The 16762-nt window shown below is 32.5% G+C and overlaps 1 long non-coding RNA gene across 1 annotated transcript in view; it reads right to left on the reverse strand.

The window, feature by feature from the left end:
- Positions 1-4182: 4182 nt before the first annotated feature.
- LOC306667352 overlaps positions 4183-16762 on the reverse strand; it is a 75097-nt gene continuing 62517 nt past the window's right edge. The window contains exons 2-3 of the long non-coding RNA XR_013765507.1: positions 7004-7145; positions 4183-5382 (exon numbers count right to left, since the gene is read on the reverse strand). This is a non-coding gene — a long non-coding RNA (uncharacterized lncRNA). The remainder of the gene's footprint in view (positions 5383-7003; positions 7146-16762) is intronic.

Below are 16762 nucleotides of genomic sequence, written 5' to 3' on the forward strand. Positions count from 1 at the left end.
GTATTCTACAGTGAAGAGAATGTTTAAAACTATTTTCAGGGAAAAACATTCACAACCAGTTTGCCCAGATCAGGAGATTAATGAATGCTTTTTTATACCTTAAGTTACCTGAGATAGCCAATGTGTTTTATTTTAGCCAATGTGAAGATTTTAGGTCTTTATACAGATTATACATTTGTATAAACCCAAAATATTTCTCCTATGTAGACTAAATGGTATTTTATTATTTACAAAACAAAAATTTATGGCCAATGAAGTTGTCAATAATAAAATTATTAAACACATAAGAGGGTTAAGTGGAAAAGATCATTAGGTCACATATGTGGAGAACAAATATCTTCAAGCTACTCTGTAATATCTGACCAAGACCACTTTGCTTCTCCTTTGTGTCGTTACCCATGGCTGTAATAAAAATGGAGCATGCAAGTAATAATAGTTGCATGGATAGAACTGTCAGCTCCACAAAATTAGACCATAAACGCATCCACTAAAAAGGAGTTACTCGTTCCAGGAATACTCAGTCCCCTGTCCCAGATAACACTTTGCATCGTTAACTTGGAAGTGGACTCCACGGGTAACTAACTGTTCCTTCAAATAGATTTGGAGCTTACCATGCATTTTGTGTTTAACAAGAAATTTTGTCTTTATCATCTTGTCCTTAAAAACTGAAGAGATATAAAGAAAACACAAGTTTTTACTAGTTTGCCTTTTTAAGAAATAATAGTCACTTCAAACTAAGACTTAAGGCTTTTAGGATAAATACTTAGTTTGATGGACTTTATCCTGGGACTTAAATAGTCTTTCTTTGTTACAGTCCTCTCTTTAGGGTCTGAGAGCAGACATTTAGTCAAGAATTGAGTATTATTTGGCAGTTAAAAGACACAAATTTAGTCAGATATTTAGGCAAGATACACAGCTACTTTTTAAGGATACTAACAGTCATTTTTGCTGGAAAACCTACATCATAAGAGAGCAAGAAGTATTATACTTCATTCCATTGAAATTACTATTCTAAAAAGATCCAAATCAGATTTGAAAATAGCTGTACAAACTTCCCCTAAGAAGCTGGTGCCTCACTATTTAGTGTAAACTAAATCACAGGAACATAAATTTTTAAAGATTCAACTCCTACCTTGCATTTTTTTTTTTGTCTTGTCAAAACTGACACCTTTTTTTTAGACATTTAATAAATAAATTATCTTGTTTCCCATATTCCCATGTATCTTCTCAAGATGACCAATGCACATTCTTTTGAACTCTAATCAAGAAGTAGTAGTATATCATTCTCTGAATTACAATTGAAGAAAAAGAATACCATTCTTCTATTTCCTGCTGAGAATTTGTAAAAGAAACATAAATACCCATGAGATAGTCTTCTAAGGATTTATAAACATTCCAGGTACATTAATATAAACTTAAAAAAAAAACCAGGGCACAAAGAAATAACTTTTTAAATATTTCCATGTGGTGATAGGATACATATTTCCCGAATTCCAGAACTATATCAATTCCAGAAGAACTCTCTGCTTCAGAACTTAACAGATAAAATAAATGGTACATAAAATACTGCACATTACTATGTACCTATATATTTTTGAGAGTCATATAAAACCACACATACATGTGGGTATATAAACACATGCATACATGCCAAAATGCATACATTTATTCTCTTATACACACACCTGCTGCATACATGAAGAGCAAGCAAGAGATCACCAACACTAAATAAATAACTGCTTTGTCAGGTATTTTTGTATTTGATCATTAAACCTTGACATAACTCTTTAAAGAAATTGTTATTGTTGCTTTTTGCATGCAAAACTTACCCAGAATCAATGTAAATTGTAAGTGGCAGAGCAAACATTTGAACCCAGGTCTGTCAAATTCAAAATGGGGTTCTTTCCTCCACAACATGCTTAAAATAAGTTTCAGAAAGACTATAAGCATTGCTTTATGCCTCTTGAACACAGAAAAAAATTGTTCTGGCACTAGGAAGAAACATAGCTAGTTTTTAAAACAAAATCTGATTTTATTCCCAAAATTTCAATATGGCAAAGGAAAAGTTGCTACAAAGATAATTCTTAGTTGAATATGTTCAAAATGTAATTCCTTGGTAATCTGGGCTTTGGCCAAGACAAATCAAAATCATAGATATTTTGCAAATGCCAAGTTTTCAGAGAAACAAAAAAAATAAATGCAATAGCAACAGATGCATTCTCCCCAGACATTTGTGTTGAGCCTAGCTATCTCCAGAGCCTGAAGAAAAAGGGGATTTTCATATTTCATTTTTATGAATAATAAATTCCTGGTTTCTCTTTAATGTCATCGAACTACATAAGATTATGTTCACTCCTTGGAAAATTAACCAATTGAAATTAACAAGAATGAAAGAAGAAAGTGGGAAGAAAAAGAGAAGTGGAGGGAGGAAAAAGGAATAAAAAAAAAGAAAAAGAACTAGAAAGAAACCCATATCTGATTCTTTTTTAAAACTTAAAGTATAATTATATTTAAAATTTTCTATTCAAAGAAAGACTATCTTTTTTCCTATACATTACAACATAGCATAAAATTAACAAAATTTGGTATCACTTTAATGAAAATTTGTTTCTGAGGATGACAGACCTCTGCAGAAAGCATATTAAAAATTAGGGAAAGAAACAATGAGCAACTCATTGAAGATGAGGAGTTCAGTACTACAGAAGGAATATTTTTATACTTGATGTCATAAATGTCTATTTTTAATTTTACACTGAAATATTTATCTTAAAATAAAGATAAGTTCATGCTGGGTAAATAGTCAAGAAGTTACTTTTAAAAAGCAAGTACAGAAGTCCTTCTCTATAGAGGTTAACACTTTCCCAAAATAAAATATGCTGCTTTGTAATATAACCAAATATTGATTTTAAAATTCTATCTTTTTACATTGACTATTCAGTGTTGACAGGTCACATTGAAATTGTCTTACTTTTTCTCAGAATTCTACTTAACAGAATCATTAAGATTGCCTTTTTAATTCTTTTTTTGCTGTGAATTACATTAGACATGCAATGAAGGATTTAAAATAAAGACATTCAACCTAATGTTTTGTTTACTCTTTTTTAAATTAGCAAATTTTATTTTTTACACCACTTTTAGATTTACAGGAAAATCGAGCAGAAAGAACAAAGAGTTTCCATATACACCTTCCCACCCCCAACATATATACTCAGTTTCCCTATTATTAACAAGTTATATTACTGTGGTGCTATAACTGATAAACCTATACTGATACATTATCATTAACTAAACTCCAGAATTTACATAAGGATTCACTCTTTGTTTTGACCAATTTTATACATTTCCACAAATAACACAAAAAGTCAGGCCATACAGAATCACACAGAATGAATTCACTACTCTAAAAATCCTATGATCTGCCTATTCATTTCTCACCTCTGCCTGTAATTCCTGACAACTTCTGATCTTCTTTTATTGTCTTCAGTTTTGTCTTTTTCAGTAGGCCTCACTCACTCAGCAATATGTATGCATGACTCCTCCATGTCTTCTTGTAGCTTGGTACCTTGTTTCTTTTTATTACTAATACTACATTGTCTGGATGTAGCACAATTTGTTTATCCATTCATCTACTGAAGGACAACTGGGTTGCGATTCACCAATTAAGGAAACAGATCTGGGGCTGTAGCTCAGAAGTAGAGTGTGCTTAATATGTGTGAGGCCTTGGGTTCAATATCTAGCACCACTAAACCCAAGTGGGGACTGCTATAACATTCTTGTGTGTGTGTGAACTTTAAGATTTAAATGCATTTGCAATAAATACACTGGAGTGTAACTACTGGATTATATGGCAAGGATACGTTTAATCTTATAAGAAACTGCCCAACTGTCTTCTAAAACCTGTGTATGCTCTGAATACACATGAATACAATGAATGAGAGTCTCCAATGCTACCCATACTCCTCTTCATTTGGTGTTATCAGCATTCTGGATTTTAGTCATTCACATAGGTCTGTAGTGGTACTTTTGTTTTACTTTGCAGACCCTTACTCTGTATCTTTTCATATGCTTATTTGTCATATATATTTGAACACTATATCTTCTTTGATTAATGTGTATGTTTAGAGTACTTGCCCATTTTTAAATTGGGTTTTGCTTTCTAATTACTAAATTTAAGAGTTTTTTCAATATTTGAGATACAAATCCTTTATCAGTTTTATGTTTTGGAAATATTTTCTCCTAGTCTATGGCTTATCTTTTCAGTGACATTATCACAGCAGAAACTTTCCATGTTGATGAAGTCCAACTTACCAATTTTTCTTTTATGGATTATGCTTTTGGTGTTGTGTCTAAAAAGTCATCAGTAAACACAAGGTTACTTGGATTTTTTCCAGTATTCATCTTATGGTTTTACATTCAGTTTTATGATCCATTTTAAGCTCATTTTTGTGAAAGAGAAAAGATCTGTGTCTAGATCCCTCCCCTCCCCCCTTTTTTAACATGTGAATGTCTACTTGTTCCAGCACCACTGGGTGAAAAGGCTGTCCTTTCTCCACTGAATTTCCTTTGCTCCTTTTCCAAAGATAAGTTGACTTTACTTGTGTAGTCTATTTCTGAGCTAACTATTCCATTACAGTGATCTATATGTCTATTTTTTTAACAATGTCATATTTTCTTATTGTAGGTTTACAGTAAGTTTTGAATTTGGGGAGTGTCCATCTTCCGACTTTATTCTTTTTCTCCAATATTATTGAAGACTATTGAGTCTTCTTGCCTTTCTATACAAGGCAGTTTGTCAATGTTCATAAAACAAATTGCTAGAATTTGATTGATATTGTGTTGAATCTATATATCAAAATAGGAAGAACTGATATCTTAATATTGACTCGATCTCTGCATGAACACAATATTTCTTCACTTATTTAAAACTTTAATTTTCTTTCATCAGCATTCTGTTGTTTTCCTAATATTGATCTTGTATACATTTCACTAGATTTACACCTAAAGTATGTTTCCTTTGTGGTGTTGTGTTATTAATTTCAAGTCCCAATTGTTCATTGCAGGTATAGAGGAAGGCCACTGACTTTGGTATGTTAATCATGTGTTCTATAACCTTTCCATAATCATTGTCATTTTCAGGGGTTTGTGATATTGTTGAATCTCTGGAATTTGCTACAGAGATAATCATGTCTTCTATGAACAGTTTTATTTCTTGCTTCCCAATCTGAATGCCTTTTATTGACTTTCCTTGTCTTCTTACCTTAGCTATGACTTCTAGTATAAAGTTAAGTAGAAGCAGTCAGAGAAACATCCTTACCTGTTCCCAATCTTAGCAGAAAATCATCAGGTTTCTTCTCACCAATGGTTTTTCATAAAACAAACATTCTGCAACCACCAGTCAGATGAACAAACGGATGTTTCCAGCATACCAGAAGCTTCTGGAACCACCTCCTCAATTTACCACCTACTCATAATTTAACTATTATCTTAACTTTTATTATAATCATTTCTTGCATCCATAGAAAGTATAGTCTAGTTTTGGAACTTCATATAAAAGAAATCATACAGTATTGTTATTTTGTGTTAGGGTTTTTTCAATCAATATTATGTTTCTGAGATTCAACCACATTATTTTTACTAACTTTATTCACCCTCAATTGCTATCCAGCACAGGACCAGCAAAACACTACTGCAAATGATATTATTTTTCAAACCTTCAACAACCTCAAACCAATGAATAAAAATTAAACTTTTATGTAAAGAACAACTGCTTCATGTCAGAGAACAGAATGTTTGCAGTCCTTTACCAAAGTATCTTTATCTTGTTCAATAAAAAAAAGTTTAAACTGAACATCTAAGTCAAATACCTAAAACTCTTCTCTTTGTATGCACTATTTCTGTTAAATATATAATTTGTACTAAGTTAAAACTACAGATGTTCAGGTGTTTAGTGGAACTATAAGAATGTTCTAGATAGCAGAATGAAACATTATGAAGGTTTCTCAGCATAGGCCACTTTGACTACTCTGTCAGATGCTGTCACTAAGAATACCAAACCTGCGAAGATTCATGTGTTGGTTTGAGAACAACTGGAAGAAATGTATGATTTGATTAACCATAGAGCATTAATATACATTCTCTACTACATAATTTGAATTTCCAAACAGCAAAACAATATTCTGTCATGAGTTCTTTAACCAATAAATGAAAAAAACCATCAGTTATAAAGCAAAAGTTAAATTTTTGGCAGTTAAGCTTGAACATCATATATCAAGTGCTTTACCACAAGATGACATATTAGGTAACTTCCCAAACAAAAGCGTTGACAAAGAACAAAGAATTTGTTCACAAATAATCCTCCTAACACAAGCACTGGCCTAAATCAGAATTCTACCTACCAATTTCTAACAGAAACTGAATTTTGTGTCTCTGTACAATCATTAACAGATATCTTTTAAGTTTTTCCTAACAGGGAACAGTTTTTCTAGCACACTGACTGGACAAAACTGATATATTTTTATAGATCATATATACAAAGTCATCCAAAATTGAAGTTTCCCTATGCAAAGTGAAAAAGGACTTAATCACTCTCTTATCTTGTGGTGGATTTAAATAGACATATTAGTCTTATGAAGAAATATAAAAATGAAAGAACCAAAGTTTAAAGCAAAATGATTACAATGGCCCTAGTGTAGCTATTAAATCAAATGAAATTACCTTTTCATCAGAATACTCAAAATTTCTAACTGTTCTCCATCAGAAAATACAATTAAAATCAATTCATTTTGCATTAAATATTATTATCCTAAGGCAGCACTGTAATAATAGTGAAAGTTAACATAAATCAGCATGAAAAAGTTACCAACTAGAGCAACAGTATGTTTTCCAAAGAATAAATCCAAATAACATTAACATTTTCATCACTAAGATCTGAAAAGAAAAAGGGAAAACAAACAAACAAAAAAAAAATCCTGAGGGATGGAAAACACACAGCATGATGACTTACATTTAGAGGGACAGATGTTAATGCTCTCTCCCAGGGCTGAGGAATCTTACTCTTGTTAACAATGATCCTTTCTCCAGAATAGTCTTCTACTTCCAGAATATGCCAAGATGAAGCTTCAACAGACTTCTATTATCTGTTTGATCTAGGGGGAAATTACACTTTTAATCAGTTATTACAAACTGAATCAGACTTTTCTCTTACTGTTCTGGGGTAGGGAGCTTTCCACTATTTTGTTTTCTGTGGGATGTGAGGTGAACAGAAATATAGAAACTGCCTTATTGAACACTGTAATAAATAAATCTAGTACCTTTAAGTTACCACCACTAAAAGAAACCCACATTTATCTCCTTTTTCATTTTTATGGCTAAGCAGCATAGCAAGAGAAAATTAATATTCGAAATCCAAATGACGACAAAAGCCTACTCAAATGTATTTTTAAAAAGACTTTAACATAATTTTGCAAATCCATGAGTTTGAATGGACTGGCAGAGACGATTAGGTATCAAATATTTTTACCCATTCATTTTAATGTCTTAGCGCTAAAGAATTACAGGATGATTAGAAAAGTGTAAAGGAAAATCCATTTTCAAAAATTTTAATGGAATAATAAAAAGAGATGATTTCAAAAGCATGAGACAGATCAGATACAGATAACATAGGTCTGTAAGACAGCAAGACATTTGGAATAAAAATTTTAAAGATGGTACAAAGGTTGGGAATATGCTGTTCAAATAAGGCATAGAAGGCAAATCAGAGTACATTACATGAGTATATTCTAAATCTTGTTTCATCTTAATTCTCTAACAAATGCATTAGATGTTAAAATGCACCACATCCTACACCTTTCTTTCAAGGACACAGAAATGTGATGCATGAGTGTCAGACCTTTAGTGGTATAAACATTCATAAGTTTAAGTGAATTATTTCTATTATACAAACTTTATCAAAATGTAAGTTCCTAATAATGGGTATTTTCTGCCTCATTAAAATTAAATATTAAGATAAATACCTTCAACTTGTGCCATTACTCCAGATCATATCCCGTGTCTTATCTTAAAACCACTCATTCTCTCGTCCACTAAATAATAAATTAGAACATGGGAGAATATTTGTGGCAAAATTAGAAATAAAATATTCTTATGTTAATAAATATCTGCCTATGTTTTGAGGAAATGTGTGTGATGGTACTTTAAAGTAAGTTTTTGCTCAAAAAATTCACATGTCACACTGGTGGTTATTATTTTAAGAAACGCTATGAAGAAATAGTACAGGAATGATGTGATGAAAATCTATATCAGAAGAGCTAAATACAAAAATTAAAATATATGTAGAAAATAATACTTCTTCTATTCATTTATCTCATCATGAACTTTTGCTTGTGTGATCTCCCTCCATTTTTAACCAGAAATTGGTACTTGCAATCATTTACCTGGAATAACTCAAAACTACTTCAAAGTGAAACAAATATACAAATTGAACTGCCAAAGATTAAAGTTACTAAGGGAGAAACACTAAAGATTAGATTTTAGGATTGTAACAAGTTATTTTGTTTCATTTTCCAAAGATTCAACTACACTTGGCCTAATTTAAAAGTCTTACTACTAAAATTTAGTAAAATTCACTTTCTATGTGAATAGTTCCATATGACTGTTCAAACGCAGGTAATTTTCCTTTGGTTTCTGGAATACAGAAATGGTTTTGCAATGTTGTGGGTCAGTGCAGATCAATGCACCTTCCTTTAGGGAAGTCTTTTGAACTGACAAAGGATGAATGATTGACATCAGTAACAAGTACTTTTTGTTATCCTGGACTGACATGTCATTTACAGCAATACCTATGCTAATTAATGCCATCCAAACCTACCAAATGTGTCAGAGGAATATACCAGATTATACTTTTCACAGGATATAGCTTGAATGTGCCTAAAATTACATTTAGATAGGGAAATTCCCCCCTTTGTGACAAAGAACCACCCCCAACCCAGACACACACACACACAGTATCCTTTATGATAGAGAAAAACCCACTTATAAGTGCAAGTAGCTACACTTTGTCTTTTTTCTAGATACATTTTCTTAAGAAAAACAAATTCTTTATTGAAAAGTTCAATATAATGTAATCTTAACCCTAAAATATATAGCATATAATGTACTAAAATACTAGTTGGAGTCACTTTGGCACATTACGTTGAAATTTTATTCACAGATAATCTCTGCTATATTGGAAACTCGTTAACAACTGGAAATCTGTATTAATCATCTTCACTCAGTGGGACACAATTTGGTATCTAACATCAGTTTTCTTAAACAGTTAAGTGCAGTTAAGGTAATCAAAACTATATATATTTGTTGGACAATTCATTATATACAAAGAAAGAATTACTAATGTTTACCAAGTAAAACTAGTCATTAAATCAGATAAACCAATAAAGACCTTGTCTCAGTGCCTAGCACATAGCAAGCCCTGAATAAACATGAACTATAATTAGGTTGACCATTCATCCTGGATTTTCTGGGCTATGGCTCATGCCTATTGCATTTATTAGGAGCTACCCTTCTCCCTCTCAAATGTATTCCAGTTTGGATGATAACTTGATATATTCACTCAAAAGATCACTAATGTATTATTATTTTATCATTTTATTATTTATTTATGTAAACAAATTATTATTTTTGTTGTGGTGATGGTGATGGTCCATGATGCTGTTGTATGACAAAAATATTAAGTCGGGTTTAGACTAAACAAGATTCCATTCTTTAACACTGACACAGATGGTTCAAGACTACTAAATCCTCATGTTCTTGAAGTGAAACATCGTGTCATCAGCTCAGGAAATACCTCCGAGCTGAAAAATCCAAATATGATTTCTTAAGTCCTCGTTTGATTAATTTCTCAGCTTATGGTTTACTCTTCTTGAAATTCACTTGATTTGCAGGGCATCCACTTTTCCTCATTCCTCTCCCACTTTGACATCTCCTTTCTTCAAGTCTCTGCTGGTTTGTGTTCTCACATGTACTTCTCCTCAACAACAGTTTTCCCAATCGCCCTCTTTTCTTAATCTGTTCTATTTCATGTCATAACCACTATTTGTTGCAAATGATTCCTCTTATGGTTCAGATGGAACTGAAATGCTCCCCAAAGGCTCACATGCTAAAGGCTTGATCGCCAGGCTGTGATGCTTCCAGGCAGTGGAGGGAAGCAATGGAGGAAGTTACATCACTGGTGGTGTGCCCTGTGAAGGAATTATTGGGACCCTGGCCCTTTCCTCTTTTTCTTTGCTTCTCAGCCACCGTGAGGTCAAACAGGCCTCTTCCCATACATTCCCATCATGACCGGCTGCATCACCACAGGTCCAAAGCAATGAGGCCAAGCAATCACAGACTGAAACTTTTAAAACCATGAGCCAAAACAAACATTTACTCTTTTCAAGCTGTTTATCTCAGATATTTTGTCACAGCAATGGAAACTGACCACACCATTTCCAAATGTATATATCCAGTCCACACCTCTTTCCTGGTTTGCATATTTAAAGTGCCTACTGGATATACAGTTTTATATGCAGTCCACTCTCATCCAATCTTAAATCCTTCTAGTCCATACTCCATAATAAAATCTAAGCAGTTTTTTAAAAAATATACAATTGATAGTATTCTTCTCAGATCAGATATGAAGGGAAATAAAGACCTACAGAGGATTCAAGGACAACATATGAGGGATGTTAAACACAAAGTCACCAGAATAAAAGGTAATTTATTCCTGATCTCTCTTTTGTCATTACAACCTATTTCACCTATGAAAACTATTGCATAGTGGAGTTAGGATTCAAGGTAAATATTACTAGAAATAAAAATACATCAAATACATCATAAAGGTCACAAGATGCAATATCCAGAGATAAAAGTAGAAATAAGGCTGGGTGTAATGTTAAAAAAAAAAGTCAGGACACTGTGTGGTAAAGTCTATAGAGGTGTTTCTTAATCCCAGTCAGATTCTTGCCATTTCTACTTTGTAAGAATGCAGGTTTAGTTTTGCCAAATGTAAATTTTCAAGACAAGCTGGAAAATGTGTGTGTGTATGTATCTGTGTGTGTGTTAGAAAAAAAGAGACAAGGAAAAGAGCAAGAAAGAAACTCAGTTTTTAAAACTTAAACTAAATTCATATTTAAAAAATAATAAGGTCATGAGAAATGTGTGCAAGCACTATAAGGGACATGGTCCATCCCTTTTTGATATTAGGGTTAAATGGATGGGCTATCATCAACTGTATGTAACATGGTTTCTAAAGAAAAGTTTGATTTGAGCTCTGAACAATCAATTAAAAATATTTTGAAAGACGGTTCATTTACATTTTGATAAACATTTACTAGTTAATTTTATTATCTTAAAACAAGCTATAAATATAGTCTTCCACCTTCTTTTGCTGAAATCTTTATTTTCTGCTGCCTCTTAAATGTCTTCACTTGACTATTCTGGTTCTCTTATTCAAAGTAGTAGAATTTTGTTTATCTTCTGAATGTAAACTCAAGCCTTCTTTTTACTTAAAACACCCAAGTTTTCTTGAATATATACCAACGAATACCAGATGCCTCTATAAGCATCTTAAAAACAAGTCTCTCCAGTACTCCTGTAATGATAGTCTTTGCCCCTTAACTCCAAAAACAATGTCAAATTCATTCCTCACACCCACCAAATACCTTCAAACATAAACTCATCATTATTCTGTAGAACACACCCAACCTAACAAGGTTTCCCAAACATATATTCACTTGGTCTGTTAAAATGGCCAGGAAGCTCACATTAATATCTGAACTGAATGTATTTAACTTAAAATCATGGAAATATTTCCCTGGTGCCTTTTCTTATAAAGCATTGTTTTAGTTGTTTGAAGAAGGAAGAACTTCTCAAAAAACCAAAATTTACTAATTTAAAACCAAAGGTCCTACATTCTTAAGATCAAATTTGCTCCACTAATCTACAAGTTCCATAATCAAATGATATATGCCTTTATTAACATTTAAAGTCTCAACTTACTCCACTATGTCTCTCTCCTCTCAAATTCTGTTTCTCCAAATCTTACCTTTCAAACCTCAATTCAATTACCATTATCTCCATGAAGCACTGCCTTACTGTCAGGTAAAGGAAATCAACTCACGTTTTCTCTATAGCCCTTTTTAAAAACTGTCCACTTAATCTACTATATAATGTATTTGTCCACACATCTGATTTCCAACATTTAAGTAAAAACTATATATGAAAAATGCAGAATGTGTTGTATTCTCTATGCCTTTCTAAACAGCTTAGGTTTATTGTGAAGAAAGTACTGAACCAATTGACAAGAAATGGTGAGCAAGGTTGAAGCAGAGATTGGTGTAATTCAGAAAGCTATGTCAAGTCTTTCCTAATCTTTCATGTTCATCACTTCTAGTAAATAATTTTCAGTGCTATTTTTTTTCTAGTTCTAAATAAATTTTTCAAAAATGTGTCTCATGCAGAACCAAGCCATAATTCTATAAGAATCTAATTAGACAAACAGTACTGAGACAGTGAAATGAAATACTTGATTTTGAATAATCTCAAGTTATGAATTAACATTGAAATTTAGAACCCAAAACAAAACTGCAGGTATTTTTGTGAAAAATCACGTGACACTTACATGAAAATTTATTTTAAATGATGTAATAAATCTCTCATAAGGACGTTACAGTAATTCTGTGTGTCCTACATAAACTAATATCTATATATGTTAGGTCACTTGAGGAATTGTTAAAGAGTCATAAAGAAAAGTACAAAATCATTTCCCAAATTCTAACTTATTAGTAGTAAATTTTAGAAAACAGCATATTATGTAAGTTATTTTAAGGAAAAGAATAATCAGGAATAATACTTGACATAAAGCAAATTGTCAACGAGTTACCTGGACCTTCTACATTTGTACACTTCTAGTTCAACTCTCACAGTTTACAAAAAAGAGTATTTACTGAAGATCTCAGAGAGTATGAGTGGCAGAGATGGGAATCTGAACAGATATTTTCATAAATCCTGTAGTATTTCCTGTTAGAAATAATTCAAACTAAATTTACTCAAAATTTAGTTAATAGAAAAATATGCATATATATTATTTATATGGACATATACTATTTAGTTTCTCTAACTGTATTTCAAAATAACCAATTTCCATTAAGTAACATTTATCAAAATTAAAAAATACTAATATTCTTTGTACATGTTTTCTACAGTGTATGCTTTTTATAACACTTTAGCGTTCTAGTTAAGCGTTTATGTATTTTACATGTTTGCAGCTGCAGAGTCAAATGAGGCTATCATGCAAATGATATCTAATAACTTCCATTTTCAAAAGTATAACCAAGACCAGTATCAATAGATTCATACTTAAAGGATATCCATTTATTTGTGCATAATTTGAATAGCAGATGATTGTGTATTAGCTTGTTTATAAAGTGGAGAAAAATCTGAGCCATTAGGCAGGAAAAGAAACACACACACACACACACACACACACACACACACACACACACACTTATCTATATTGCCTTGACAATTGAGTTTGGACAACAGTATTTTCAAAATGTACCCTATTCAGGGCTGGATATGTAATTACCTTCAGTTCATAGTCTAGACATTAATGCTTTCATAGTATTTAAGACTCCTTGTAACATGCTTGCAGCTTTAAGTAAGCAAGGCTAAATCTTGACCAGATAAATTAGCAAAGAATGCAATAAAAGCTGCAATAAAAGAACTTTATCCTACAAACCTTCAAGTTGCTGCTAAATGAGATTTCTTTGAAATGCAGATCAGTTGAACTAGATTAGTGAATTTTAGCTCCTGTCAACATCATAACAAAATACAAATACAATTGTTCACTGGTCTTATCTCCATGCTTCCATCTGCTGCCTTGTTATTTACTTTCCTTGATTTACTATGCAGATCTAAATAAGGCACATCAAGGAGGGCTTACAACACAATGGCTTCTTAAGCTTTACATCAAGGTATTTGAAACTGAAGCCAGGAAAGGGCTGCCATCAAAGACATATCTCTAATGAACTTCCATATCAGAGAAGGTTTGGTATTTAATACTGCTGTGAAAAGAAAGAGCTACAAATCAGAATGGCCTATGAAAGAAAATGCCTACAAATCTTGATGAGATTAGCACCTCTGAGAATTAATATCCCAATAAAAATGATGTCTGGTACCTTGAAGAGTTAACTTCCAACCTTTGCAAATATAATGCACTGTGTCAAGAGCACAGAAATCATTTGACAAGGTTAAAAGGTCAGGGAAGAATTTTTAATTTTCCCCCAAAGCTAGAAAATAATATTTTTTACTCCTGCTCATAGTAAATCTATGTCAGAATAAACACACTTGAAGATAAAACACAATTAACAGATTCTTAACATTACTTTCCATGTCACATGCATTTTATACTGTTTTTCAAAAAGAAAAATTAGGAACTTCATAATAAAATATTATAATTTAAAATGACAGTATGCAACATTTGTTCATCAATTCTAGTATTTCCTTTTCCTTTCCCCACAGCAATCTACAGCAACACAGAGTAAAATCTCCTGTCATTTTGCAAATTCTGAGATGCCATTTTTCTTATATATCATTGTAATACCCTTTTGAATATAGTACATAAGAAAAAAATTCGCCCATCTTTTCTTCCCCTAATTTTCTTTTCCCACTTTTATTTCTAATATGCTAAAGCTTCACAAAATAATTCACAAGTCTAACTTTAAAATTTCCAGCAAACTCTGCTTGGATAACTATTTGACAATTTCTTTCCCATAAGCAATAAGGTCTATAAACAAATGATACATTTTTTTTTCCTAAAGAAAACATTTCAATCATTTATGTCATTCTATAGCAAAGGAAGATCCCACAAGCACGTTCTGTTCTGTGGATCAATCAATTCCAAACCAAAGTAGACATGTTGTTGACTCCAGTGCCTGGAAATCCTGCTGCAGGCTCACCAGATGATGAAAACTGAGGTATGCAGTGTATGGGGGCCCCACATGGCATTCAGTAGCTTCTGGGCATGTCAAACTTCACAACAACCCTACAGTCAATGACAGCAAACACCTTCCCTGTTCTTGCCTCCAAACATTAACTTGCCTTTCTACCCTCCCTCCAAATTATGGGCAGTCTTCCAGAAACAAAGCCCCAAACAGAAACAACCTCCCATGACTATACAACAGAAACCACAGTTGTCTTTTTGCTGGATTTCATTTCATGTAGGCAATGTTCCCAACTTATTTACAACCACAAGAGACTGTTACCTCTTCTTTGTTTAATGAAATGACAAAACAACAGATTTGCATATGCAAAAGCAGGTGCAGTAACAGGTTTGACTACTCTTGACCTAAAGCATGTAAAAGAGGTTTATCTGCAACAGCTGTCTCAAAGGTACTGGTACTCTGATGGGCAGTCAAAACCCCACCATCTGCAGACATGTGTGTTCTAAATGACAATCTGAATTAAAAGCTGATTGATAGATCTTCTCTCATCTTTATATGTACGTGTTTAAAAACAATATTGGGTTATTTTACCAATGAGTCCTAGTTAAGAAAAGTAAAATAAGAATGCTGCCATCCTTAAAAGTAATGTGTACAGTTGATCATTTCAAGACAATTCTTTTTACCATTCTGATATAATGTAAGGCACCAGACACTGAATTTTAACCTTAGTATTATTTCATAAAGCAAAGTTTTCAGTCTTAATCATTCTAATTGCTGAGATAATGACCAAAATAACTGCATTATTTGATTTCTGCCACCTACATTGTTTTCCTTAACTATTTTTATATCCTAGTTAGTTTAAGATCTTAAAAATAATGTATTTGCATGTACTGGTTTTTACCTCTTTTAGCTTCATTTCAGAGAAGTACATTTTTTTCTACTGAGATTGCAATTTCCTTTAAGAGCCTACTTCCGCACTAAAGATCTTGAGTCTGAACATGACCCCTCATGGAACAGAATGGCTTGTTTTTGAGTTATGGTTGCAGAAGGTAGCACCATATGCCCCAAGCTCCAAGTTGGATGCTCTTTCTGCGGTCTAATTTGCTTGTCAAAAGATGTTACAATCACAGATCTACACTGTCTATGTAAACTTAGTATTGCATGAAATAAAGCAAACTATTTTCCTCTCTTTTTAAAAAAAAAAATAACAATCTCTAATAAATGAAAAAGACTTGAAAAGTTCAAGCTAACTGAATTATAAATAAAAGAACCTGGTACCACATGAGTGAAAAATGAAAATACAGACACAGATACACACACAACAGATACACACACACACACACACACACACACAACATTTAAATTAATTATCCATAATTAAGACCAAAAACCTTGTCTCTTGTTTGAAAGAACAGAGCATGAAGTTCCACATTTTCAAGCTGGCTTAAAAATAATGAACAAGTTTTTAAACAGAAGAGTCACAACAATCAAATTTATATCAAATTTGTTATGAAAACTGATCTTTACAATCTGAAGGCAAAAAACCCACTTATTTCAAAGGTTTCTGAACTGTATAGTTCTGAAATTTAATATTAGCTTCCAGGAATGTCGAGTATTTGCTACAAGACTATTTTGTTTGCAATATTTTTATCCATTTGTTTTTTCATGATGGGGAGACGGTATCTGACCATGGGTAGGAAGAAATTCTACACCTGCAGTCAACTGACTTAAAATAGTCCCCTTTTCTTCTTTGTTTTGTTTTGTTACTTAAACACTTAAGAATT

This window comes from Sciurus vulgaris (assembly GCF_902686455.1).
Source record: "Sciurus vulgaris genome assembly, chromosome: 8".
Classification (NCBI taxonomy): domain Eukaryota; kingdom Metazoa; phylum Chordata; class Mammalia; order Rodentia; family Sciuridae; genus Sciurus; species Sciurus vulgaris.